Source organism: Rhinolophus ferrumequinum, chromosome 4 (genome assembly GCF_004115265.2).
Source record: "Rhinolophus ferrumequinum isolate MPI-CBG mRhiFer1 chromosome 4, mRhiFer1_v1.p, whole genome shotgun sequence".
NCBI classification, from domain to species: domain Eukaryota; kingdom Metazoa; phylum Chordata; class Mammalia; order Chiroptera; family Rhinolophidae; genus Rhinolophus; species Rhinolophus ferrumequinum.
In genome coordinates, this window is record NC_046287.1 from 9,457,653 (window position 1) to 9,484,321 (window position 26,669).

The following is a 26,669-nucleotide window of genomic DNA, read 5'->3' on the forward strand; positions in this document are numbered from 1 at the left end:
AGGCTAGGCCGCAGTAACAAATGACTTCCCAAATTTCAGTGCCTTAAGCCTCCAAAGATGTATTTCTTGCTAATGCCATTGACTCATGGGGAATCAGCTGGGAACGCTGTTCCAGGTCACCCTCAGTCTGGGTCCTAAGCTGAAGGAGGCTTCATTATGTGACACATTGCCATGGCAGAGGGGAAGTGCGTGTGCAAAATAGCATGCTGACTCTTAAAACTTCATCCCAGCAGTGAAAAGGCATCACTTCTGCTTACACGTCATTGTCCAAAGCAAGTCACATGGCTAAACTTAACTTCAAGGGGGAGGGGAAGTATGGCCAGGAGAAGAACCTGAAATATTTATTTGGTGGGCCGCACAAAATACTGTGATACAAAGGCAAAGTCCTTGCACAGAGCCAGGCACAGTAAAAATGGAAGCTTCCCTCTTCCTTTCCACTCCTGGAACCATGGGCTTGGACAATGTTAGAAGTGTGGGTCTTCAGCTCCGAGGAAACTCACACTGGTCATGGATTCAGATTGTTCTCTGGCTATCCGTGGCTGTGGTCAAGAAAATTTACAGAATTCCAGCATACAGTTATGTGCCCAAGCTTGTAAATCCAACTGATCAATACTCATTATTAACATGCATTCCAGTGTACAAGTTTGTTGGTCAACATTAAAAAAGGAGCATAGAATTTCTCTCAATCCTCAGTTATTGCACAGAGATAATAACTAGATTGAGAAAGCGAAGAAGAATGTTGATTTTTGTCTTTACTCATGATACAATGCAATCACAGATTCAATAGCTGACTGGAACTTCCTGACTGGAACTGGTCCCTCCATCTGACTAGAAATCATTGAATGCCAAAGAATGAAACAAACATTATAGATCAGCATGGTCTCCACGTTTTAGAATTAAAAAAAAAAAAACAACCACCAAAATTCCACCAAACAGGTCTTAATTTTTTCAATAACCTTTATTTGAGACCTCCCGACCTCCTTATCTGTCAGGTTCTGTGTGAAGGATCTGAATATAGAGTGAGAAGAAAAACAGAGTTCCTGATTCCATGGAGCTTAGAGTCTAGAGGGTCAAAAAGACCATCATAGAAGCTAACACTTATTTCTGGCTTGCTTACTAGGAGCTGGGCCCAGGGCTGTGCCATGTATGTGCGTCTCATAACAGACTCAACAAGCCCGTGGTGGTTTATTTATTACTCATGATGACCCTATGGAGGTAGTGAGTACCACAGCCTTGAGCCAGTGTAATCAAGGCTTAGAAAAGTCAAGTCTGGGGGGCCAGAGTTGCTAGGACAGAATTCAGGTAGGTCTCAGGATTCAGGTAACCCAGATTATAGATGCATCGGCACCTGGACATTTTTACTAGCCTGCATCACAAGAACCAGCCTTGTTCACAAGCTGTGGATCCTCTGTCTCCAGGCTGTGCCTTTTCTTAGTTAATAGTCTCTGTCAATGAATGAATTATTCAGAAGACTTACTGCACACCTATTTCGTGCCAGGCACTGTGCACCTACAATTCCTACAATTATCTGCAAGGGTCTGTGTAGGGAGAGGGCCAGAGAGCGGTTTCCAGGCTCTTGACCTCACGTAGAAAGGTGCTGGCTCAGTTATTAGATGGCCATCAGCTGTAACCACTTGGCCATTAACCACTATAGTTTTGTATATAACTGCTGTAGCTACGTTAGTAAGCGTGGTTAGCAAGCGTGGATTGCAGATTGTGTGGATCATGTGGATCCTGCTTCCTGTGTCTAGCCCGGCTGCCAGAGAGACTATAGTGGTACGAACCCCCTATCTGTGGCTCCGTTGTTGTTCCTTTTTGGCCTCAATGTCTCCTGCATTCACCTGCTGGGAGCAGGAGCAGAAAACCCTGCATTACAGTAGGAAAGACTATGATCCAGGATTCAACTCACCATGTCTGAGCCAATACTCTTCCCAGAGGCACAAGCTGCTCCTCCTACCTGCCGGGGACCTGGCCAGCAGACGCTCCTAGACCGATAACCACAGCTCCTGCCAGACATCCCCAAGTCCCCCTGCAATAACGCCAGGTATTGAAATCCAGACAGCGCTAGCAGAATCAGACTCACTTGGGGAACACCAGCCTCTCCTCACTGTAGCAGTACAATTTGCAGCTTTTACTCACCTGTTCTAATGAATTCAACAAGCATTCGCAGAACAGCTTCAAAGTGGCAGGCCCGGGAGACTAACTACTAGGTGGGCCCAACACAGCCTTGCTCTGGAAGGACTGAAAATCAAACGTGTGAGAGAGACCTGGAACCACTGCACCTGTAATGCAAATAGACTTCACTGGGGGTGAGAGCACATAAAATGCCGCAGGATAACCAGGAGCCAGACTGAGAGAGACGCTCCTGCTAGGGAATCCAGGAAGGTTCTAGAGTGAAGTGTGCTTATGTCAGGGCCTTGAAGAATGAGTAATTCTCACGTGCTAGATCCAGGGCAGTGAAGGGGGTGGAGGGAAATGGTGACTGTGAAGGAGCCAAGTCATGTGGGCAGACGAAGGTGCTGTTTCTCTGAGAAAACTGGCTATGCTGAAGGACTTGGTTTTCCAGAACTCACAAAGTCTGACCTATTTTCACCACGGCCCAGGTGCCGGCTGAGGGGCTGCCTCACGGGTGAGCTGAGAAGAAAGGACACTGTGATCCCTTCAGAGTCTTATGTGAGAGGGAGCCATCTGGTGTTTTGTACCAAGAAAACTTCTTTTCATTTTCTGCAGTACTCTGGGCTCTAGTGCCTAGTGTACTGTCCTCTGGGGCTTGGTGAGGATGGAGGGACCAGTGATGGCTCCCTGGGCTGGTGAAGGGATGCATCCATGCCTGAAGCCTGACTGGTCCCCGCATCCACACCTCTGCAGACAGCAGGCCCCACGGTGAGCTGATGAGCAGACAACTGTCTCTTTAGGAGCCCCCCGGGGTCTCCACTGCCACCGTATGCCTGTCCCCTTGCGGGAGAAACATGCGTTTTTAATCCCGGCCAGTTACATCTGGAAAAAACAATCCAAATGTTAATCCATCTGGAGAGGGAACGCATCCGTGTCTTCTGCTGCCTGTATCTTTTGTTTTCTGTCTCTGGATCTTTAAATCTTATTATGAAGCCAGAAGGATCCTCTGCCAGACGGTCTCCCACCCTTCAGGCAGCCTTTTAAAGATGTCTTTGTGCTTGGTCTCCTTATGTTCCTCACTAACAGAGCTCCTTTCATCTGGATGTGGCACTCTTCTTGAGATAGCTAGACAAAGCGTCACTGCACCCACATGAGGAAAGGGGACCATAACTCGCTTTCCTCCTGCCTGAAAGGAGATGACACGTGGATAGCACAGTGACTTGGTCAACGGGTTCAGCTTCTCCAGCCACCCCAAAACAACAGGAGTGCTGCCCACACCATCCTGTCCTTGTAGGCTTCTGCAGGAGTGGACTCAAAACGGAACTTGGTATATTTCTCCCTAACCCGGATCTTCCTCCTACACGCCTTGTTTGGGAAAATGGCCTCAACCCATCACCCAAGCCCGGAACTTACAACTCTCCTAGGCTTTCAGGTCTAAGTGGTCCTTCCAGTGCTCGTACCTCTTCTCTAGTCCCCTACGACCCTTTAGGGCAGCCCGCTTGCCTGGATTCCTACCACAGCTTGCTCTCCGCAGTCTCTGTTCCTAATGGGTTTTCCTCTTAATCTACCCTCCAGGCTGCTGTCAGAATAATCTTTCTAAAATACACACTTCGTTAGGTCATGCCTCTGCTTAAAACCCTTCTCCTATAGGATCAAATTTAAACTCCTTAGCCTGGCAGAGAAGCTCCATGCTCCATGCCCACGCCTACCTGTCCAACCTCATTTTTCACCTGTGCCCCTCCGTCCTCTTTCTGCCGGCCATTTAGAACCCCTTCCTGTGCCCTGGATATGAGGCATCTTGCCTTTGCACATGCTCCGAGCACTGCTCTCGCTTCCTGTCAGGGGAAGTCCTATGCCATCCCCCCGCCCCCGTCAAAGCCCAGCGCAAGAGTGGAAATGCTTTCCACTCTGAACACCAGATGGAGTTGACCACTTGCTCCTTTGGGTCGCGTTGTAGCTTCATGAGTTTTCTGTTAAAGCACATGGTATCACTTCCTTGTTTGTGTACTTTGTCCTCTGCCCCCAAATTATCCATGCGTTCCTTCTCAGGTCGTGTAGTGTCATATTCATCGTGGCCTTGCCAGGACCCAGCACAGTGCCTTGTAAAGAGTCGGCCCATAAAATTTGCGGAACGAGTAGGATCGTCACATCTGTTCATGGGAAAGGCAAAACAGATAGCAGGGAAACTGAGGCCAGGGGCAGTTAAGAGATTTCCCCAGACTCATGCTGATAATTTAAGTAGCAAATTAATGACTAAAAACCACATCTTCTGGTTTCTACATTAATTACACTCTTCTAGTCCCTTAAACGAACAAATCTAGCAAGCTACGTCAGGGGAGAATTTGTATTCCTGTACGTGTTCCAGATCACATTCCTTCAAATATTAAACCAGTATTTTGGAGTGTTTAGTGTAAGCCAGGTACTGAGTTAGATATTGAAATTAAAGAACATAAGACAGAAAGATACACTTTTCCACAGGAAACTTTCTACTGGAAACAGCACCAAAAGACAGTTAAAGAAGCAAATAAGATATTATATAATGTGAGCTGGCAGGAGCCTGAGCAGTTAGAAGCTTGGAGTTCACAGTAGGGAGCCTGGACTGTATTCTAAGAACAGTCATTGACTGTTTGAAGCAGGGAGTTTGATGGCTGTGGGCACAAGAGTTTGGATTAGAGTGAATGCAGGAAGATGAGTTAAGAGTCATTGCACTGCTCCTCAAGAGAGATGAGAGTGGTTGGATCAAGGTGGTGAGAGTGGAGGTGGGGAAAAGTGAACTGATTGGAAATTTGTTTTAGAGGAAGCCTGCCAGTACTTGCTGATGGATTGGTTGGGGTGAAAATCTTTGGTCTGGAAGAATGGTCATAAACCATTGCTCTCATTTGTCTGCATCAAGCTGATGACTGCAGAGGCATGAGTTAGAAATCTTGAGTCATCAGAAATTCCAGCATTCGATCATCACTAGTTATCTCAGTGAACCACCCCACAATGCTTTATGTTTTTAAAGATTTTTATTAAAAGATAGCTAACATACAAATATTAGTTTCAGGTGTACACAATAATTATTCAACATTTATATACCTAAATAAGTGACCACCATAAGTCCAGCGACCATCTGACACGGTACCATGCTATCACAAGATTATTGACTATATTTCCCACGCTCTAGTAAGTTATCCCCACGACCTATTTGTTTTGTACCTGGAAATTTAAACCTCTTATTCCCTTTCACCTTTCCCCCCTTTTTTAATTTTTCAATTATTGTTGATATTCAATATTATTTTATATTAATTCCAGGTGTACAGCATAGTGGTTAGACATTTACATAATTTAAGAAGTGATCCCCCTGACTAGTCTAGTACCCACCTGGCACTATATAGTTACTACAATATTATTGACTATATTCCTTATGTTATACCCAACATCCCCATGGCTACTTTGTAAGAACCAATTAATACTTCTTAATCATTTCCCCTTTTTCGCCCATTACCAAACCCTTCTGGCAACCATCAAAATGTTCTCTGTGTCTATGAGTTTGTTTCTGTTTTCTTTCTTTCTTTTGTTCTTTAGATTCTGCATATAAGTGAAATCACATTGCTGTCTTTCGCTGTCTAACGTACTCTACTCAGCACAATAGCCTCCAGGTCCATCCATCCATGCTGCCACAGATGGCGGGAACCCATTCCCTCCCATGGCCGAGCGATATTCCTTTGTATAAATGTACCACCTCCTCTTTATCCATTCATTCATCAACAGACACCCACGCTGCCTCCACATTTTGGTCATTGTAAACAATGCTGTAATGGTCATATGGATGCATACAACCTCTTGAAGTAGCGATTTGGGTTTCTTCAGATAATTACCCAGAAGTTGGATTACTGGGTCCTTCTTTGTCACTTGTTATAGCCTTGGTTTTAAAGTTTATTTTGTCTTGCCCAAGTATTGCTACCCCACCTTCTTTTTCTATTTTTTGTTTCCATTTTCATGAACTATCTTTTTCTCATCCCTTTACTTTTAGTCTTTGTGTGTCTTTTGATCTCAAGTGAGTCTCTTGTAGACAGCATATGGAAGGGTCTTCTTTCCTTCTCCATTCAGTTATGCTGTCTTTGGATTGGAGCATTTAATCCATTTAAAGTAATTGTTGATAGATTTGTTGTTATTCATATTGTTTAAGTTGTTGTTGTCTTAAGAACGTCCCTCTAACATTCCTTGTAATACTGGTTTGGAGGTGATGGACTCTTTTAGCTTTTTCTTGTCTGGGAAGCTCTTTATCTGTCCTTTGATTCTAAATGATAGCTTTCTTGGGTAGAGTTATCTTGGTTGTAGGTCCTTCCTTTTCATTACTTTCAATATTTCCTGCCAATCCTTTCTGGCCTGCAAAGTTTCTGTTGAGAAATCAGCTGATGGTCTTCCTTGTAGGAACTAACTGCTTCTGTCTTGCTGCTTTTAAAATTCTCCCTTTGTCTTTAACCTTTGGCATTTTAATTATGATATGTTTTGGCATGGGCCTTGTTGGATTCATCTTGTTAGGGACTCTCTGTGCTTCCTGGGATTGTATATCTATTTCCGTTGCCTAGTTAAGAAAGTAATTGTTTCTTCAAATAGGTTTTCAATTCCTTGCTTCTCTTTTCTCCTTCTGGTACCCCTATAATGCAAATGTTAGTATACTTGATGTTGTCCCAGAGACCCCTTAAACTCTTCTCATTTTTTTTTTTTGGATTCTTTTTTGTTTTTGCTATTCTGATTGGGTGTTTTCTGCTACCTTATCTTCTAAATTGCTGATTTGATTCTCTGCTTCACCTAATCTACTGTCGATTCCCTCTAATATATTCTTCATTTCAGTTATTGTAGTCTTTATTTCTGATTGATTCCTTTTATGTTTTCTATCTCCATTTTTATGTTTCCTATCTCTTTGTTGAAGTTCTCCCTGAGTTCATTGAGCATCCTTATAACCAGTGTTTGGAACTCTGCATCTCGGAGATTGTTTATCTCCATTTTGTTTAGTTCTTTTTCTGGAACTTTGTTCTGTTATTTTATTTGGGAACTGTTTCTTTTTGTCCCCATTTTGGCTGTCTCCCTATGTTTGTTTCTACGTAGGTCTGCTATGCCCCCAGTTCTTAGCAGAATGGTCTTATGTGGTGGATATCCCATGGGACCCAGTGGTGCAGTCTCCCTGGTCAGCAGAACTGGGTGCTCCAGATGTGTCCTTTGTGTGGGATGCGTGTTACCCTCCTGTTGTGGTTGAGACTTGATTGCTGTTTGCACATCAGTGGGAGGCATTTACCCTCAGCCTGATTTGTTGTGAGGACTGGCTGTTACTACAGTGGATGAACTGTTGAGCAGGGTTTGCTTTACCGTGTTTCCCCAAAAATAAGACCTAGCCCAACACTCAGCTCTAATGCATCTTTTGGAGCAAAAATTAATATAAGACCCGGTCTTATATTACTATAATATTAGACTGGGTATAGTATAATATAATATAATATAATATAACATAATATATATAATATACAATAAATATAACAAATATAATATAATACTGGGTCTTACATTAATTTTTGCTCCAAAAGACACATTAGAGCTGATTGTTTGGCTAGGTCTTATTTTTGGGGAAACACGGTAGCAAAGCCCTGGTGCCTGTGCAGTCTGCCCTTTGGGTGCATCCTTGGAGGTGGACAGGTGAGGCTCTGGCCTAGTCTGAAGCTGGCCACTGGGCCTACCAGCCCTGGAGCCTCTTGGGAGGGGACCTGCTACAGGCCAAGTTCAGCAATAGTCTCTGCCCCGCCTGGGGCCACCTGGCATGAGCCACAAAGCAATCTGCAGATGGCCACCACCTGTGCTGGGCTTGGAGTTGCCTCAAGAGGCCCAGCCACAATACAAGACCAGCTGTGGCTAGTGCTGGGCTTAGGGCTGCTCACCCAAAGGTACAGGACACGCTGAAGCAGATGTTGCTTGTCTGGGTTTTGTGAACCTTTGAGAGATTTTAGGAAAATCTGCATCATGAGCCAAATGAGGCCATTTATACCAAAAAACCACTGGAAGCAGTGATAAGCCACTTGGAAGTGATTTGGTTGAGCCTGAAAGTTGGGTGGGGCGTGGTCTCAGGGAATCACTAGGGTGATCACTAGGGGACAGATGAAAGGTAATGGCCAATATGATGGAGACTCAGATACGACATCTGCCTGCGTCTGCACACAGGGATGGGGAGGCCTCAAAAAAGAAATAATGGCTTCCACCAGCCCCTCCATCTGGGAGAAAGCTGCCCCTTCAGCCCTCACTGTGGAGCCAGGCAATTCGGTTCCCACCTGCCCCCCATGTCCCTGGTGCCTTTCAAGCCGCTGCCCCAGTTCTGGAGCTCAGAGCCAGTGATTATGTCAGTGAGTAAGTCCATGCTTGGCTCCTTTACGAGGAGCACCTGGGAGTGCAGCTGCCCTCCATCTCACTCAGCCATAATCTCTGCTGGTTTTCACAGCCAGAAGTTATGGGGACTTCTCTCCTAGGCACTAAAACCCTGGACTGGAAAAGGGCTGGGACCCCCCCTCACTCCTCAGGGGGTTACCTTCCCGATTTTTAATGGCCATACATGGGTGTGGGTTTAGCCTGTTCTGCATCTCTGCCTCTCCTACCAGTCTCAAGGTGGCTTCTTCTGTATGTCTGTAGGTGTAGGGCTTCGGTTCAGCTAGACTTCAGGTGATTCTCCATAATGGTTGTTCTGTGGTTTAGTTGTAATTGATGTGGTCCTGAGGGAAGGTGAGCACAGCATTTACCTACTCCACCATCTTGACCAGAAATCCTCCCCGCAATACTTTATTATGTGAAGAATATTATCAAAGCCTTCCTTGGGGGTTCAGACCTTGTCTTGTACCTCCTAAGGCTGAGGATAGTAGCAATAGGCCCTGGTCTTGGTCTGGCTGTACCTTGCAGTGACAGGAGGGCCAGCATGGTAAAGGGAGAGCATGGTGTTTGAAGCTGTCCAGGCCCTGTTGCAAGCTGTGTGACCTTGAGAAAAGACTTTTAATCTCTCTAAGGTTCAATTTTCTCATCTGTAAAATGGTAATCAAGAATGCATACCTCATAGAATTGATGTGAAAATTTAATGACGTAAGTAAAGTACTTAGTAGGCACTTAGCAACTTTTGGTTCTTCTCCCCAGAACCAATAAGGGTCAGTTAAAGAAGGGAGCAGTCTTTGCATCCCCTCCATCAGCTTGGGCCCTGATGTAACTGCACCCCCAGTACTGGGATCCTCATATTCCTGGAAAGGTGCTCACCTAGTGTTAGGGAAGAAAAATTTTCCTCCTGGCTTGTGGAAACCTGAGGAGGTATATAGACTATGGGGTACAAATTAATCCCTTCAATCAGTTCATGGCTTTCACTGTTCTCTGTCCTCAGTGAGGATAACCACAGGTGAATAATGACAACATGATGAAGATGTCCGTCTTCAGCCAATACTGTGGCATCTGGTATTTTGATTCTGGACCTGGGGGTTAGGTGGAAAGCCTAAGAGGAGACTACTGTGAAGACTGTTCTCTTATTGAGTTTCATATAAATGTGTAGTTTTAAGTTGGTGAGTAGAGAAAGGCACATCTCTCTATGGAATCCTCTGATACATGTCATTCCTGGCACACAATTCACTTGGACACAAGGTGGTCTTCAGACAGGAAACCCCAGAACTTAGAAGGTGATCTTTAGGCAGGAAAAGGAATTTTCTGGCTTTCTTGAGACTCTGGCCTCTTTGATAAGGACCTTGAGGAGTCTAAAGCAGGGCTCACGATCTGGTTTAACTTTGGCTGTCTGGTGGCTGATACCTAGAGTACAGAGTCCAAGTCTGTGCTCAGTGAGGGAGAGAGCTGTGGTTGATTCGTGATGTCTGCCATGAGCAGCCTAGGGAACACATGTTGGCTCTAAATTGTCCATCTCTGGTGCGGAGAGTCACAAGATCCTTCTAGGATGGCAGGGGCTAAATGTGACCTCTGGTACATGGAGGCAGCAGGACAGCCTGGCAGGGAGACCTCCCCATAGGTGTCACATACTAAAGATGGATAAACTATATGTGTAAACTAGATGACCTGGTTCCTTGTTATGTTTTGTTGATTTATCTTTTTTGATTCCTTAACCATTAGTACAATCTTCGAAAAATGTGGCTGGATCTCTGGTTTGTCCAAAGGGGCTGGTAGAGGATACATGTCTGGGCTGGACCACAGAGGAGAAGTACAGGCTGGTGAGGACAGTGGGGCAGGCAGTGGACAGTGTCCTAAGACCCCAAGGCTCACCTCCAGGCCCAGGCCGCCTTCCTCCTGTGTGGATTTCCCCCTCTCCCCCATTGCTAGCTGTAGGCAAGCTGATTTCTAATTCTCTGTAGGCAGCATTTCATTCTTTTAGCTTCAGCTTTTTTAGAATTTTGCCGAAGACTATTGCCAAGATAGTTAATTAACCATTTTAACTGTTAATTCCATTGGGAAAACTACATAGAAAAGGAAGGCAACCAAGGAGACTTAAGTTGAGTGAGAACTTACCAAGTATTTTTACATGTTTTACTTCTTCCTTTTATACCACTTTACTGAGGTATGGTGGACATATAAATAGCTGTACATATATAATGAGTTTGGGAATAAATATACATCTATGAACCCACCACCAACATCTAGCCATAAATGTATCCATCACGTCCCAAAGGTTCCTTCTAGCCCTTTTATTATTTTTTTATTATTACCTGTGGTAAGAGCACTTATATCACAATTACCCTATGAGGTAAGTATTACGGTCACCGTGTCATTGAGATAACCGAGGTTCAGAGAGGTCCAGGAACAAGCCCCAGGTCTCGAACCCAGCCAAAGGCAGAGCCACATCCCCAGTCTTGGATGGGACACTTCCCAGGATGCCTGCTTCTTGGCCCTGCCAGGCTCCAGGTCCTGGAGGGTCTTGGGGTTTGCGTCCCTGCTGAAGCCTCATGAGGAGTATGGGTCCCAGGAAGAGTGAGCAGGGGCAGGAGGGACTGCAGCTCAGGGAGGAGCCAGAAAGCTCCATGTCAGAGGCAGCGGGGCATATGGACAGACAGGAGAGGGCTGGGAAGGGAGCCGCTTCCCTGCCAAGGGGAGTCACTGGCAACGGAGGTGCCCACGACATCTGCCAGACAGGTGGCCCCACAGGAGACCTACAGCCTGAACGCCGTTGTGTTTAAGGGGCCCCGCCGGACCTCCTGTCTGGACCTCTGTGCTAAAAGTGCTCTTAACCACAAGATTTGCTCCATGGATTTTTATTAATAAAACCTTCAGAGCACTGCATGGCGTGTTAGCTATGTGACTCTCGCTGAGTGTGAACGAGAATTGTGCAGCTAATCCAGGAGCATGGTGTCCTTGCATTCTTTTGTGTGTGTGGGGGAGGAGACCGGGGGGGTCGGGGGAAGAGGGTAGACAAGATTTGACTTGATGTCGCTGTGAATATTTTTAGAGACCGTATGAATACTCCGTAATTACATTATCTGTACTTGGAGGCTAGTGTTATTGTTCAGTTGACAAAATACTCCCTGCTAATTATAATAAACAAAGGGTTTCATTTCTCTGAAATAGGATTCCATAGCTTCTCTTTGCTTGAAGCAGCCCAAAATACCTACCCAGATTTTCTTTTTTTTAAATGGCTGAGACAGGCACACCCAAGACAATTTTTATCACAGTTACATCTATATAGCTTGCAAACAAGGAAGTGCATCTTGACACCTTCTGTCTGAATGTGGTGGCAGAGAGATTAGAGGGGTTTTGTGTGCAAAGTTTAAACTGAAGTCTGGATTTTGTGAGGCTAACAAGCAATGCTTACTCCAGCATTGTTCACTATGGGTTTCAGTGTGCTGTGTACACAGACGCCTGGGGATTTTTCTATGAGTTAGAGAGGATTGAGAAAGCACAGGCCATCCTGCCTGTCTGTATGGGTTTGAGGGCTAATTCTCTGGATATGAGACAAGTGGCAGAGTAGTCAAAAAACTAAGCTCTGGCTCTAGTGGAATTTTAGCTCTACCATGTACTGTGCGACCTATGGCAAGTTACGTTACCTCTCTGAGCCTCATATGCAAAATGGAAAGAGTAGTAATACCTCCCTTCCAGCGTTGTTGTGAATGGATGGAAAGCACATTTAGTACAGCATTGATACAGGGAGTGTTTTTACGTAGTTGGCCATTATTTTAAGATGTGCTCAATAAATATGTGGTGAATGAGTGAAGAATATTTGTTCGGATCACAAGATACTTCAGGCAGTGTTTTCTATTTTAGGTTGCACCAGGAAGAGAGCCTAATAAGTGCCAGCCTCCCCCAGGAATCTTGTAACTTCTAATGGTCTCCAACAAGGGCGGCTGCTAATTTTCCTGTTTAATGGTGGCCATCTGTGTTCTGCAGCCACGAGCTCTTTACTGGAGCCGGAGTGGAATAGGGACTGCGCTGACGTAGCAGGGACTCAGGGTCTGGTAGGCACTTCTCTAGCTCTATGTAGCTAATGGTTTTTGAACTCTTGCCATGTGCCAGCAATGTTCTAAGCATTTTATGTCTAGAACAACCATTCTATAAACAGGCACGATGGTTATTCCCATTTTACAGATGATAAACCTGGGACAGAGGGGTTTGCTTAGGAAGTCTCTTGAAGTCCCATAGATTGTAAGCAACAGAACTGGGACCTGAGTCCCAGCTCCAGCTTTCCTCTGAACTCTGTGCTCTGATGCCTCCCTGGAGCCTGTAAATTTGGAGGGTGCTATGAATATGATTTATGTTTTGAGTTGGGATGCAAACTGGGAACAGGCATTAGTGCTCTGCTGAGCAATGTACACAGGTTAGATCATACAACTGGGTGCCTGGAGCTGGCGGGCTTAAATCTACTAAGTGCATGTGTTTGTGTACCCCCCCACACACACACCTGTTTGTGGGTCTTTTAAAACTTTTCATGAGGCTCAGACAGGCAGGTGAGAAATAGTATGAAGGTCATAAGTGGGCACTACGTGACTTAAGGAATTTGGAAGACGGGAAGAAATGGATTTCCGAATACTTTGTGCTTGCTGAAGCGCTGTCACAGGTTCATCTTATTTCCATTTACCCTTAAGCATTTCTTTAGGCTTGGCTAGGTGGGCAGACGATAACGTCACGGTCCTTCTAATGTGTCCACCTCCCCTAGGCACGCTCTCCCTGCTCTAGGTGAGGACAGCTGACAGTCACAGGAATGGGATTGGCAGACAGATTCCAGCATGTGCCTGGTCCACACACCCTTGTCTTTCCTCTCCAGGGAGTACAGGGTTGTATAAATCAGCCATGAGGAGGGCTTAGCAATTAAGGAAGCTGACACCTAGGTGATAGCTTCATCCCCAGGGGTTACCAAACTTTTCTGAGCCATGAATCTCTATGTTCAATCAAAATCCCACTCAGACACCCAGTGTGTGAGGCAGTTGAAAGTGGAGCTGCTCTGGTGGAAGCCAACGGGTCCCAGAACCCTGTCCCCTCTCCCACGGTGAAAACCTGCAGTAGAGAAAAGCAATTTGAAAGCCCCGTGAGCAGCTCTCAGTTCCCCTTTTTAAATCTAAGGACCAGCTTGTCCCTCTTCTGTCCTCCATTCTTCTCATTTTCTGGGTGCCTGTGACCCATAGGTTATAAACAGACACAGCTAGAGTGCAGGCAGGATCAAAAGAGGATTCTCAAGGGTCACACTTAACATTCTGCTTCAGTCTTCCTGAAAACATGGGAGGTGATGGAGGTGAAAAGCTGTTGGAAGGCAAACTAGTTTAGAGGTTGGAAACATGGATTGTGGAGTCAGACTGCCTGTGTTCAAAGCCCAGCTTTTCTACCTACTAGCCGTGTGACTCTGGCAAGTTTCTTAGCTTCCCTGCACCTTAATTTTTCTCATCTGTAAAATAGGGACTAAATAATAGCAAACTATCCTGTGGGGTGGTTGTGAGACTGGATTAATATATGTGATACATCTAGAATAGATCCTGGCACATAGTAAATGCTCAATATTATTAGCCATTATTCTTTAAATAATCTTTCCTCTTTTCCCAGAAGTAAATTTCAATGTATGCTTAGTTGTAAATGACCATTGGGCTTTTTGTTTCATTTTTGTTGAGGGGAAGAAGAGCATAAAAGTACTGGAAGGAAGAGAAAGGGGATTTGTGGAGGGCAGAAAAGCCACAGAAAGGGACACCTGCAGTCTGTGGAAGACATGGCCCCTCCACTGTCCCCAGACCACTTGCTACAGAGTTTTGAGCAATTTAAGAAATGGCGCTGTACCTTATATGAACCTAAGGGAACCAAAAGACTTATTAGAATTTTATACAATAGTTTTGTTTTATGAACCAGCGTTACCTCACCCAACCGTTTTACAGTAAGTCGTTTTCTGTTTTGGAGTTGGACACCCTTTTACTGTGTGAGACGCTGAGCTATTTCAAGACATGTCAGACCTTGTAGCCCTGCTAGAGGTGGTGGGCCGGGACACTTCCTGAGGGGTTGACGAAGGCTGCAAGGCGGAAATGCCAGGTGACTCTGGAAATCACTAGCCTGCTAAATATAGCAGGTGATCATGCAGTTATTCCGTTGATTTTTTTCTAATCACAGTTTACTGGAGGCCTTAACCTTTAGAATTCTTAACAGCAGGAAGGCTGGAAAAAAGCTGTTTTCATGTCTTCTCATGATAAATATCTTTGAAAAGTAGGTAAGGCAATGTATTGTTACCTTGGTTTCACAGAACCAAGCCTAGACTGTAACTGCTTGTGTCCAGAGCCAGGGGGGTCAAGAAATAAATAGATGTTGGTGGAGCTGAAGCAAGGACACAAGGAGGCCTGGGAGTCTGGAGTCTAGAGGATGTTGTCCTCTAATTGAAAGCAGTAAGACACAAGTCCAACATATATGTAACTGGATCTAGTGTAAAAATCAAAGGAAGCATTGGACATATATAACCATAGGGTGTATATTATCATACCTAGCACAATTATAAGACCTTAAGTATAGGGCGTCATGGGAATCATTACAAATGAGGGAGTGATAAATTATTTGCAAGGGAGGTATGATGGTCTAAAGACATATTTCCCTTCTGTTCCTCACAATTTTGACTTTGAGAGTACTTTGATTCCAGAGTCACGTAGTTTGGTGGTGGCCGGGGTGGGGCAGCAGCAGGTAAATGTCTGGTTTGGCTGACACCGACTCCAGTGGCTATCTTGGCCCTGGGCTTGAAGAAAGAAAGGCCTTGGATCAAGTTCATCCAGGCTCAGTGACGAACCCCCAGAGGAACGCAAGAGTAGGCCAGAGGCTGTATCTCTAGAGAAAGCAGAAAGAAAAAGAAGAACCCTCCCCGCCCCAAGATGCTGAAATCGCTGGGGAAGAAGAGTATACTTTGGAGGGAGCTCAATGTTCTGAGGCCCCTCTGAAAACTCCTAGTTGATTTATTTTTAATTTAACAAATACCTGTTGAGGTGCCAGGCATCCTTTAGTATTGGAGCATGGGGAGTGGGAAAACAAAAATACATAGACACATTCCCTGAACTTAACCTAAACCAAATGAGCAATATGGTAGGTGTGTACACAAATAACATAAAGCAACAAGGGGAAGTGGGCTTCTTTTGAAATTATCCAGCCTTTTGTCTCCAAATTGGAGCACCAGGGATGGGCCCCCCATCTAAATCCCACTGTGGCCACATGGCCGCTGTTGACATGTTTGCTTGTGTCTCAGAGCGGAGGACAGGGTGACAGAGGGACTCCTGTTAAATCTCATCGTTTTTTCAGTGGGAAATGCTACTTGGGTCTGGGGGACTTTAAATCTTTGTAATAATTTGCTCTATTTTTGGCCATGGTGGCTGAAAAACTGAACTTGTCAGCATCTTTATTCTTATCCCTTTGGGGAAGACAGCTAAAGAAGTGCAGAGGGCAGTCAGAAGCCCAACTGCCCATTAGCCCCTCTCAGCATTTGTGCCTGAGCGAAGGCAGCTGGCTCAGGTAATTAGAGTCTGAGTCCTGACGGAGGTACTTTGTTCCAAGTTCAGTTATGGGCTGGGATGGAGAACTCGGCATGCCCACTTCCCTTGTTAATAGCTTTGCTGACCTTCTCCAAAGAAAGTCATTAGAATGTTGAGTTATGATCTGTTTCTTGTAAAATCACATCAGTCCCCCATTTATAGCCCTGTATTTCAACCACTTCTAATTACCTCTTAGAATGTACTTCTCCCAGCCCCTGGAGAATATTTCAAACCCCGATCCAAGCAATCAAGCCTATTTCTTGGTTTGAAAGTTGATTGTAAAATGATGCACACAGTTCTCAATGAAAGCCCCCTCCCCTCTCCCAACAGACACACAACCCTCACCTCCAGGGCTCTCCAGGGCTCCAAAGAGCCAGTGTCGTTTAGTTTCTTAACCTTAGAAGATGACCTTTCATGGAGGATGCTGAATGTCAGGAAGTTAATGAGGAAAACCAAAAAATTCTTGCATCTTTGCACCCATTTTCTGTACGCCCCCGGGGAGCTTCTCTCCTTCCCTCTCATTACTGCACATTATTTGACATCACTGGCCATCTTCTTCCTCCATATTTGGAGAGTAAGCTGGTTCAGTTTAGAGTCCAGGAGCGGGGTACCAGTTCTTTCATTGCTCCTGCTTTATCCCTACAAAATAACCACAGGGTTAAAAAAGTAAAAGGTTCCTTTGGCTTATGAAGTCACAAGCTCCTTGGTATATCTGGAACTGGCTGTGTCCAGTGGATTTTTCTCTCTCACCTACCTTCCTTTATATATTAGCCTCTATCATTTCAGACAGTTCAAGTGACTCAAAGATTTTTGGAGGTCTCTCTTCCTTTTATGCTTTGAGTGGGACTAAAATCACCAGCATTGCTGAAAGGAAACGTTTTTATGGACTTTTCTAAATCTCCCCGCTGCCGAGAAGATGAAAGAAGAAGAAAGAAATAAAAAAACCACATTTCTCTTGTCTCTTTATTTCTAATCACTTTTTCCTTCTAACGGGACTTAAGCACCAAGAGAAATGGCACTCTTTTATGGCAAGGACTCATTTGCCCATAACAAACACTGAACACAAAAGCAAATTAAAAAAACCAAAAAAACAACCCAACCCTATGCTTAGAGAGACCATTAGGAACAATTTGACATTTATTGAACAACAGATGGCGATTAAAAGCATAAAAGCTAGATTGCCTTGCTAGAAACAAAGGGTAGTTCTACTGAGGAAGTCTAACGTTTCAATTAAAATACCTCTCAATGTCAATTAAATCATATGAAGATAAGACTGAAAATGGTTTCTAGCTGCACTATAATCAATAGTGCAGTTAAAATCCTCATCAAAAAGCACCCAAGTTTTTAGTTTGATAGTTTGCTAAAAGATTAGCCAAAGCTCCAGGAAACCATTTCCTTCAGTGTAGGGTTCAAAAGGTAAACATTTAACCGGGAGTGCTTCGTACGTATTAAACAGATTTATTTCAACGATGAGAAGGAAGCCTTGCTGCCTTTGCTTTGTTTCAACTCTCATCCACTTTTCAGTATGGATTAGTCATTAGTGAGGGGTAGAAAAATAACCCCATTATTTACACAGCAAGGATCTTACTTTAATGGTTATATTCTTTCGGGAAGCAGCAAGTTGGAGTGGAGAGAGAGGTGGCTTGATAGGGAGACAGACCTTGGTTTGAATAGCAGCTCAGTCACTTTGGCCAAGTATCTTAAGTGACGAGAATCTGTTTTCTCATTTGCAAAATTGTCATCATAATATCACCTTTCCTGAATTGCCTGGTGCATTCTAGGGTCTTAGTGAATGAGGGCCCCTATCTTTAGCCAACTATCGGCAGAACCTCATGATACATAAGCGATTCTAGCAGATTTTACCAAAACTGTGTTCCTCAGGATACCAGTTCTGCTATATTTGGTGCCAAAAGTTTACTGTGTGCTATGGGTTGAATTGTGTCCCCCTGAAATTCATACATTGAAGTCCTGATCCCCAGGACCTCAGAATGTGACTTTGTTTGGAAATAATGTTGTTGCAGATGTAATTAGTCAAGTTCAGATGAGGGATACTACAGGAAGGTGAGCCTTAATCCAATAGGACCAGCGTCCTTATTAAAAGCGGAAACATGGAGACAGACCCCCACACAGGGAGAACGCCATGTGAACATGAAGGCAGAGAGTAGGGTGATCCTACGAGCCAAGCAATGTCAAAGATTGCCAGCAAACCACCCGCAGCCAGGGGAGAGGCTTGGAACAGATTCTCCCTCGCAGCTGTCAGAAGGAACTAACCTAACCCTGTGTGGCAACTTGATCTTGGACTTCTAGCCTCTAAAACTTTGAGACAATAAATTCCTGTTGTGTAAGCCACCCTGTTTGTGGTACCTTGCTACAGCAGCCCCAGCAAACTAATACACGATGTCAAATACATTTGGTAAACATTGGTACGGCCTCCTGCTTTCCATGGTTCATAAAGCAGTTTACCAAAGTCAAGTCTCTGAGAAATTATGCTACTAACAATTGTCTTGAATTATCTCTAAATTATCTTGTTTAGCTTAGTATTTCCCAAATATTTGGCCATGGGAGACTTCCCTGCCTCCCCTGCATAAATACATACTTACATACTTTGGAAGTACTTTGGGAAAGAATGCTCTGGAATGTTTTGCCTTTAACCCCCACCTCCCAACTTCCACCACCCACATTCCTTCACCTCAGCCCCAGGGCTTTCACTCTGGTTTCTGCTCCCTCACCAGCCACAACCATCACGTAACCATGTGCATTTCAGAGTGACAGCAGCCCCTTAGTCATCACCCCGTTCTTACGCTCCTTCCCTGGGGCTCTCACCCCTTTTCTCCTCTTCCGCTCTCCTGGTGTCAGGTGTTGCTTGAGAAAGTAATGAATGCCCGTCAAATGGTGAATTTGTATCATGGCAGTGAAATGTAGTACATTTCAGGCTGAATCTCCCCTGCTGCTCAGCGAGCCTTATTTTCCTGCATTGTTTCCTCATTGCTTGCCCGCCTTCCGTCATCTAGTGAGTGATCCGCTGTGAGTCAGTGCCTATTCTAGTTCCTGAGTAGGTCTCTGAGTTGGCACAGACACTGATGGCTCCCATCCCTCAGATGCAGATGGTCTAACAGAAAAGATAAACTAAGACTATGAGAGAAAAAGCATTCGCTTAAGTACTCTCACAAACAGAAAAGGGAAAAAAGAGTGACTAAGAGTTTGCCAGCCACAGGTGGGAGAGTCTATTTCAGGCAGAAGGAATAGATGTACTCAGAAAATTTCAAGTTCTGGTCAGATATTAGGTTGCTAGTTGAGGAAGAATAAGATGGGAAGCTATAAAGGATACATGGATAAAACTATGTCACGCTAAGGCATTTGCAGGCATAAGTTTATTCTGTAGGGAATTAATATCTGTATGTAGTGATCAGATTTTCAGTTAAGAAAGGTAACTGTGATAATAAGTGATTTTAATTTTCTTTTTTGTCCTTTTTGACATTTCCAAAATTTTCTGCCTGCTTTAGTTTTTGAAAATATTACATGTATTGCATAAATATCTTTTTATTAATAGGATTAAAAAATTCAGAGCTATACAGAGAAAATCCTGGCTTTTCTCACCACTTTTCCCATCAACTCATAGTTCCTCCCAATCAGTTTGGTTTATTTGTTGTCTCATTTATCTTTCTATGCATTTGTGTGTATGTATACATGCACAAATGCATTCATATAGATGAGGTATGATCAAAAAATACAGTGAATGTTTAAATAAAAAAATTATTACAGTAAAAGACACATTGCCATCAGTCCCCCTCAGAACACTCCCTGTCACTTCACACACTGATCTCATCGTTCTTGCCATTTTCTGAAGCAGTTTTGAAAGTCCTCTTTCATGAGTGTCTTTAGTTGCGCTGCTATGGCTGCCTCGATGTCCTGCGTTGATTCAAAACATTTACCTTTCATGGTCATTTTGACTTTGGGGAAGAGCCAGTATTTGCACGGTGCCAGAGGTGGATGAGGACACACCATGTTTTTATTTGACAGAAATTGCCGTATACCAGAAATAATGTGTAACATGGAGCCTTTCCCTTGCGATCACAAAATACAGTGAATGCTGCTGCCGAGTGCCATCCAACAGAAAGGCAGGGATCTTCAATACGAGAAGCTGTGCGTAGAACTTTAGTAACAGTATGTGACAAGTTTCAACTTGTTTGGTGCAGTCAGGTGTGTTATGGTTGAGAGAAGGTGTGTTTTAAAGTGTGCCATAAATCATCCTCCATCACGACAACTATCCATGTCACACATCACTTCTGGTATATGACAATTTCTGTCACATAAAAACATTACGGTGTGTCCTCATCAACCTTATTCACCAGATCTGGCACCATGTGACTCCTGGCTCTTCCCCAAAGTCAAAATGATTCAGGACATCGAGGCAACCATGACAGTGCAACTAAAGACACTCACGAAAGAGGGTGTCCAGAACTGCTTCAGAAAGTGGCAAGAACTTTCTGAAAGTGGCAGAAAGTGGCAAGAAAGTGGATAAGTGTGTTTGAAGTCAGGGGGAGTATTTTGAGGGGGGTTAATGGCAATGTGTTTTTTTACTGTAATAAATTTTTTAAAAAAATTTAAACGTTCACTGAAATTGTTTTATCATACCTCATATATCCATGTATGTACACACAGAAGCACACACACACTCACACACACACATACACACACACACACACACATTTATGACTCAAATTTCTTGGTTAAAAAACATAATCATGCTATGCCTCCATTTAGTGACTTATATATTTTCTCATTTGCAATGTCCTGGAACTCTTTCCACATATGGCTTTATCTCATTCTTTATAATAGTTTTATAGTATTCCATGAAATAGACGTAATATAATTTATTTAACCACTTCCTCATTGAAGGAACTTGCTATTATAAGCAGTACTTCACGATATTTCATACATAAATTTTGTGCACATGTGAAAGTATTTTTTTAAGACTTCTGGAAGTAAGGTTGTTGGATCAGAGTACAGCATGTGAAATTTTGAAAAATATTGTCAAAAATGACTTCCAAAATGGCCTCAGTGATTCATTCTTGTACTATGTTTTTCAGTGAATGAAAATATCAATATTTTTAATGCCTTCCAATTTTGGGGTCAAAATATTTAAAAAAAAATATTCGTCTTCCTTATTACTAACGAGGCTAAGGATCTTTTCATATGCATATTGCCTATTTGTATTCATTGTCCTATAAATTCCCAGGTTTTATCCTTTGTCCATTTTTTTAAAACTCATATCATTCGTGTATTAGTTTATTATCTGTCTCCACCCACCAATATATGAGTTTCATGAGACTTTTCCTATACTTATCTCAGCTGTATCCCTCATGCCGTGGTCAGTGCCTGGAACATGGTAACTATTCAAGCTAATTGAACAAATGGGTGATTTGTCTGCCCCCATCTTGCCTGGCAATCTGTTAATCTGGATTATAAGAACCATGCTCTATCCATGATCATATAGTTCATCATGCTGGCATCTTTTCAACAAATAAGATCAGTAAATGCTTGCCACCGTAGAGCCTGTTAAATAATGATACATTCGTGTTACAGAATTCTACAAATTCTTATTCCATATTTGTTAAAAAGCCATAATGCTTATGGAAAAGCAAATAAGAAGAATATACCCCAAATTGAGAGTGAGATAACTTTTTGTGGGATTAGGACTAAAATTTAGTTTCTTCTTTGTTTTTTTTTCATTTTCTACAATGATAATTCAAAATTAATTTTTTACATCAATTTTTTATTGTTTCAGGTGTAATGAACTTAATAATCAAACATGATGATTAGACATTTACACACCTCACAAAGTGATAACCCGAACAAGTCTACTACCCATCTGACACAGTACATAGCTATTACAGTAATGTTGAGTATATTCCCTATACTGTACTTTACACGTCATTACTATATAGTTTTAAAATTATAGTTGACATTCAGTATTGTTCTATATTAGTTTCAGTTGTACAATGTAGTGGTTAGACATTTGTATAATTTATAAAGTGATCCCCCTGCTAAGCCTTGTACCCACCTGATACTATACATAGTTTTCACAATATTATTGACAATTTCTCATACTGTACTTCACATCCCAGTGACTATTTTGTAACTACAAATTTGTATTTCCTAATCCCTTTACCTTTCTCACGCACCCCCAACCCTCTTCCTTCTAGCAACCATCAGTTTGTTCTCTGTATCTATGAGTCTATTTCTGTTTTGTTTGTTCATTCTGTTCTTTAGATTCCACATATAAGTGAGATCATATGGTATTTGTCTTTCTCAGTCTGACTTATTTCACTTAGCATCATATCCTCTAGGTCCATCCATATTGTTGCAAATCGTAAGATTTCATTGTTTTTAATGGCAGAGTAATACTCCATTGTATAAATGTACCACAATTTCTTTATCCAATCATTTATTAATAAGCATTTAGGTTGTTTCCATATCTTGGCTATTGTGAATAGCACTGCAGTAAATATGGGGGTACATATATATTTTCAAATTAGTGTTTTTGGATTTCTTTTGATGAATACCCAAGAATGGAATTGCTGGGTTGTAAGGTAGTTTTATGTTTCATTTTTTGAAGACGCTCCATACTGTTTTCCATAATGGCTACACAAATTTGCAGTCCCACCAACAGTGCACAAGGATTCCCCTTTCGCCATATCTTTGTCAACACTTGTTGTTTATTGATTAATTAATGATAGCCATTCTGATAGGAGTGAGGTGGTATCTCATTGTGTTTTTTATTTGCATTTCTCTAATGATTAGTGACATTGAGCTTTTGTTTCATATCTATTGGCCATGTGTACGTCCTCTTTGGAGAAATGTCTATTCAGGTCCTCTGCCAATTTTTTTAATTGAAATTTTTTTTTTTTTTTTTTTTTGGTGTTGAGCTGTATGAGTTTTTTAAAACATAAATTTTGGTTATTAACCCCTTATCAGATGTATCATTGGCAAATATCTCCTCCCATTCAGTAGGATGTCTCTTCATTTTGTTGATGATTTCCTTTGCTGTGAAAAATTTTTTAGTTTGATGTAGTCCCACTTGTTTATTCTTTCTTTTGTTTTCCTTGCCTGAGGAGATATATCAGTAAAAATATCACTAAAGGTAATGTCTGAGAGTTTACTTCCTGTATTTTCTTTTAGGAGTTTTATGGTTTTTGGTCTTACATTTAAGTCTTCAATCTATTTTGAATTTATTCTTGTACATGGTGTAAGAAGGTGACCCAGTTTCATTTTTTTTTTTTTGCATGTATCTGTCCAGTTTTCCCAGCACCATTTATTGAATAGACTGTCTTTATCCCAAAGTATATTCTTGCGTCCTTTGTCATAGATTAAAGGACCATATAGGCATGGATTTATTTCTGGGCTCTCTATTCTGTTCCATTGATCTATGTGTCTGTGTCTACGCCAGTACCATGCTGTTTTGGTTACTATAGACTTGTGGTATAATTTGATATCAGGTAGTGTGATACCTCCCGTTTTGTCTTCTTTCTCAGGATTGCTGTGGCTAGTTGGGGTCTTTTCTGGTTCCATATAAATTTTAGGATGATTTGCTCTAGTTGTGTGAAAAATGCCATTGATATTTTGATGGGGATTGCATTTAATCTACAGGTTGTTTTTGATGGTATGGATATTTTAACTGTATTAATTCTTCCTATCCAGGAGCATGGTCTATGTTTCATTTATTTGTATCTTCTTTAATTTCTCTCTTCAATGTCTTACAGTTTTCTGAGTACAGGTGTTTTACTTCCTTGGTTAAATTTATTCCTAGGTATTTTATTTTATTTTTTGATTTAATTGTAAACAGGATTGTTTTCTTAATTTCTCTTTCTGATAGTTCATTATTGGTGTATAAAAATGCATCCAATTTCTGAATATTAATTTTTTATCTTGCTACTTTACTAAATTCATTTGTTAGTTCTAATAGTTATTTTCTTTTTGGTGGAATCTTTAGGGTTCTCTCTATGTAGTATCATGTCATCTGCAAATAATGACAATTTTACTTCCTCCTTTCCAATTTGGGTGCCTTTTTTCTTTTTCTTGTCTGATTGCTGTGGCTAGAACTTCCAGTACTATGTTTAGTAAACATGGTGAAAATTGACAACTTTGTCTTTTTCCTGATCTCAAAGAGACTGCTTTTATCTTTTCTCCATTGAGAATTATGTTTGCTGTGGGTTTGTCATATATGGGCCTTTGTTATGTTGAGATATGTTTCCTCACTTTGCTGAGAGTTTTTATCATAAACAGATGCTAGATTTCTTCAAATGCTTTTTCTGCATCTATTGATGTGACCATATGATTTTTATTTTTCATTTTATTTATGTGGTGTATCTTGTTAATTGGTTTGTGGATATTTAATCAAACTTGCATACCAGGAATGAATCCCCCTTCGTGGTGTATAGTCTTTTCAATGCATTGCTGAATTCAGTTTGCTAATATTTTGTTAAGGATTTTTGCATCTATGTTCATTAGGGATATCAGCCTATAGTGTTCTTTTATTCAAATATGTTTGTCTGGTTTTGGAAGCAGGGTAATGTTGGCCTCATAAAAGGAGCTTGGCAGCCTTCCCTACTCTTGAATTTTTTGAAACAGTTTGAGAAGAATAGGTGTTAATTCTTTTTTGAATGTTTGGTAAAATTCACATGTGATGCCATCTGGTCCAGGACTTTTGTTTGTTCGAAGCTTGTTGATTACTAAGTCAGTTTCATTAGTAGTAATTTGTCAGTTCAGATTTTCTGTTTCTTCTTAATTCAGCCTTGGAAGATTGTATACTTCTAGGAATTAATTTTTTCCCCAGATTGTCCAATTTGTTGATATATAATTGCTTATAATTTTCTTAAATTTTTTTGTATTTCTGTGGTATCAGTTGTCACTTCTCTTTCATTTCTGATTTTATTTATTTTGGTCCTGTCTCTTTTTTTTCTTGTTGAATGTGGTTAAAGTTTGTCAATTTTGTTTGTCTTTTCAAAAAACCAGCTCTTGGTTTTATTGATCTTTTGTATTGTTTTTTAATCTCTATTTTTTAAAATTTCTGTTCTGGTCTTTATTATTTCCTTCCTTGTACTCAATTTGGGCTTATTTTACTCTTCTTTTCCCAGTTCCCTTAGGTGCAAAGTTAAACTGTTTATCTGAGATTTTTCTTGTTTCTTTCTGCATTGCTATGAATTTCCCTCTTAGGATTGCTTTTGCTGTGTCCCATAGAGTTTGGGTCATTGTGTTTTTATTTTCATTTGTTTCAAGGTATCTTTTGATTTCTTCCTTGATCTCATTGTTCAGCCATTCATTATTTAGTAGCATATTATTTAGCCTCTGTGTGTTTATGTGTTTTTCAGGTTTTTTCCTTGCCATTGATTTCTAGTTTCATACCATTATGGTTAGAGAAGACATTTGATGTGATTTAAGTCTCCTTAAATTTATTGAGACTTGTTTTGTGGCCTAACATATGATCTATATTAAAAAATGTTCCATGTGCACTTGAAAAGACTGTATATTTTTCTGCTTTGGGGTGAAATGCTCTAAAAATATCAATTAAATCCATTTGGTCTGGTGTGTCATTTAAGGCTGCTCTTTCCTTGTTGATTTTCTGTTTGGTAGATCTGTTCATTGGTGTCAGTGTGGTATTAAAATCCCCTATTATGATTGTATTACTGTCGATCTCTGACTTTATGTCGGTCAATATTTGTATTATATATTTAGGTGCTCCTATGTTGGGTGCATAAATGTTTACGAGGGTTATGTCCTCCTGTTGGATTGATCCCTTTATCATTATGTAATGTCCTTCTTTTTCTCTTATTATAGTCTTTGTTTTAAAGTCTATGTTGTCTAAGTTTTGCTACCTCAGCTTTTTTTGAATTTCCATTTGCATGAAATATCTTTTTCCATCCCTTTACTTTCAGTCTATTTGTGTCTTTCGAACTGAGGTGGGTCTCTTGTAGACAACATATGCATGGATCTTGTTTTCTTTCCAGTCAGCTACTCTGTATCTTTGATTAGAGCATTTAATCTATTTACATATAAAATGATTATTGATAGGTACATAGTTATTGCCATTTATTATTCATATTTTTGATCTTTGTTTGTTTGTTTTCCCCCTTCTTCTTTTTAAAGAAGTCCTTTTAAAATTTCTTGAAATATTAGCTTGGTGGCAATGAATTCCTTTATCTTTCTTTTATCTGGAAAGCTCTTTATTTCTCCTTCAATTTTAAATGATAGCCTTGCTGGGTAGAGTAGTCTTGGTTGTAGGCCCTTGTTTTTCATCACTTTTAATATTTTCTGCCACTGCCCTCTGTCCTGCAAAGTTTCTGTTGAGAAATCAGCTGACAGTCTTATGGGAGCTTCCTTGTAGCTAGTTGTCTTTCTCTTGCTGCTTTTAGGATTCTTTCTGTATCTTTAACCTTTGCCATTTTAATTATGAGGTGTCTTGGTGTGGGCCTGTTTGGGTTCATCTTTTTGAGACTCTCTGTACTTCCTGGGCTTGTATGTCTATTTCCTTCATGAGATTAGGGAAGTTTTCAGTCATTTCTTCAAATAGGTTCTTGATTCCTT

At 41.7% G+C, this 26,669-nt stretch overlaps 1 pseudogene; it reads left to right on the plus strand.

Moving 5' to 3' along the window:
• Positions 1-26,669, plus strand: part of LOC117021610 (protocadherin-8-like) — a 127,744-nt pseudogene that overhangs the window by 4,788 nt on the left and 96,287 nt on the right.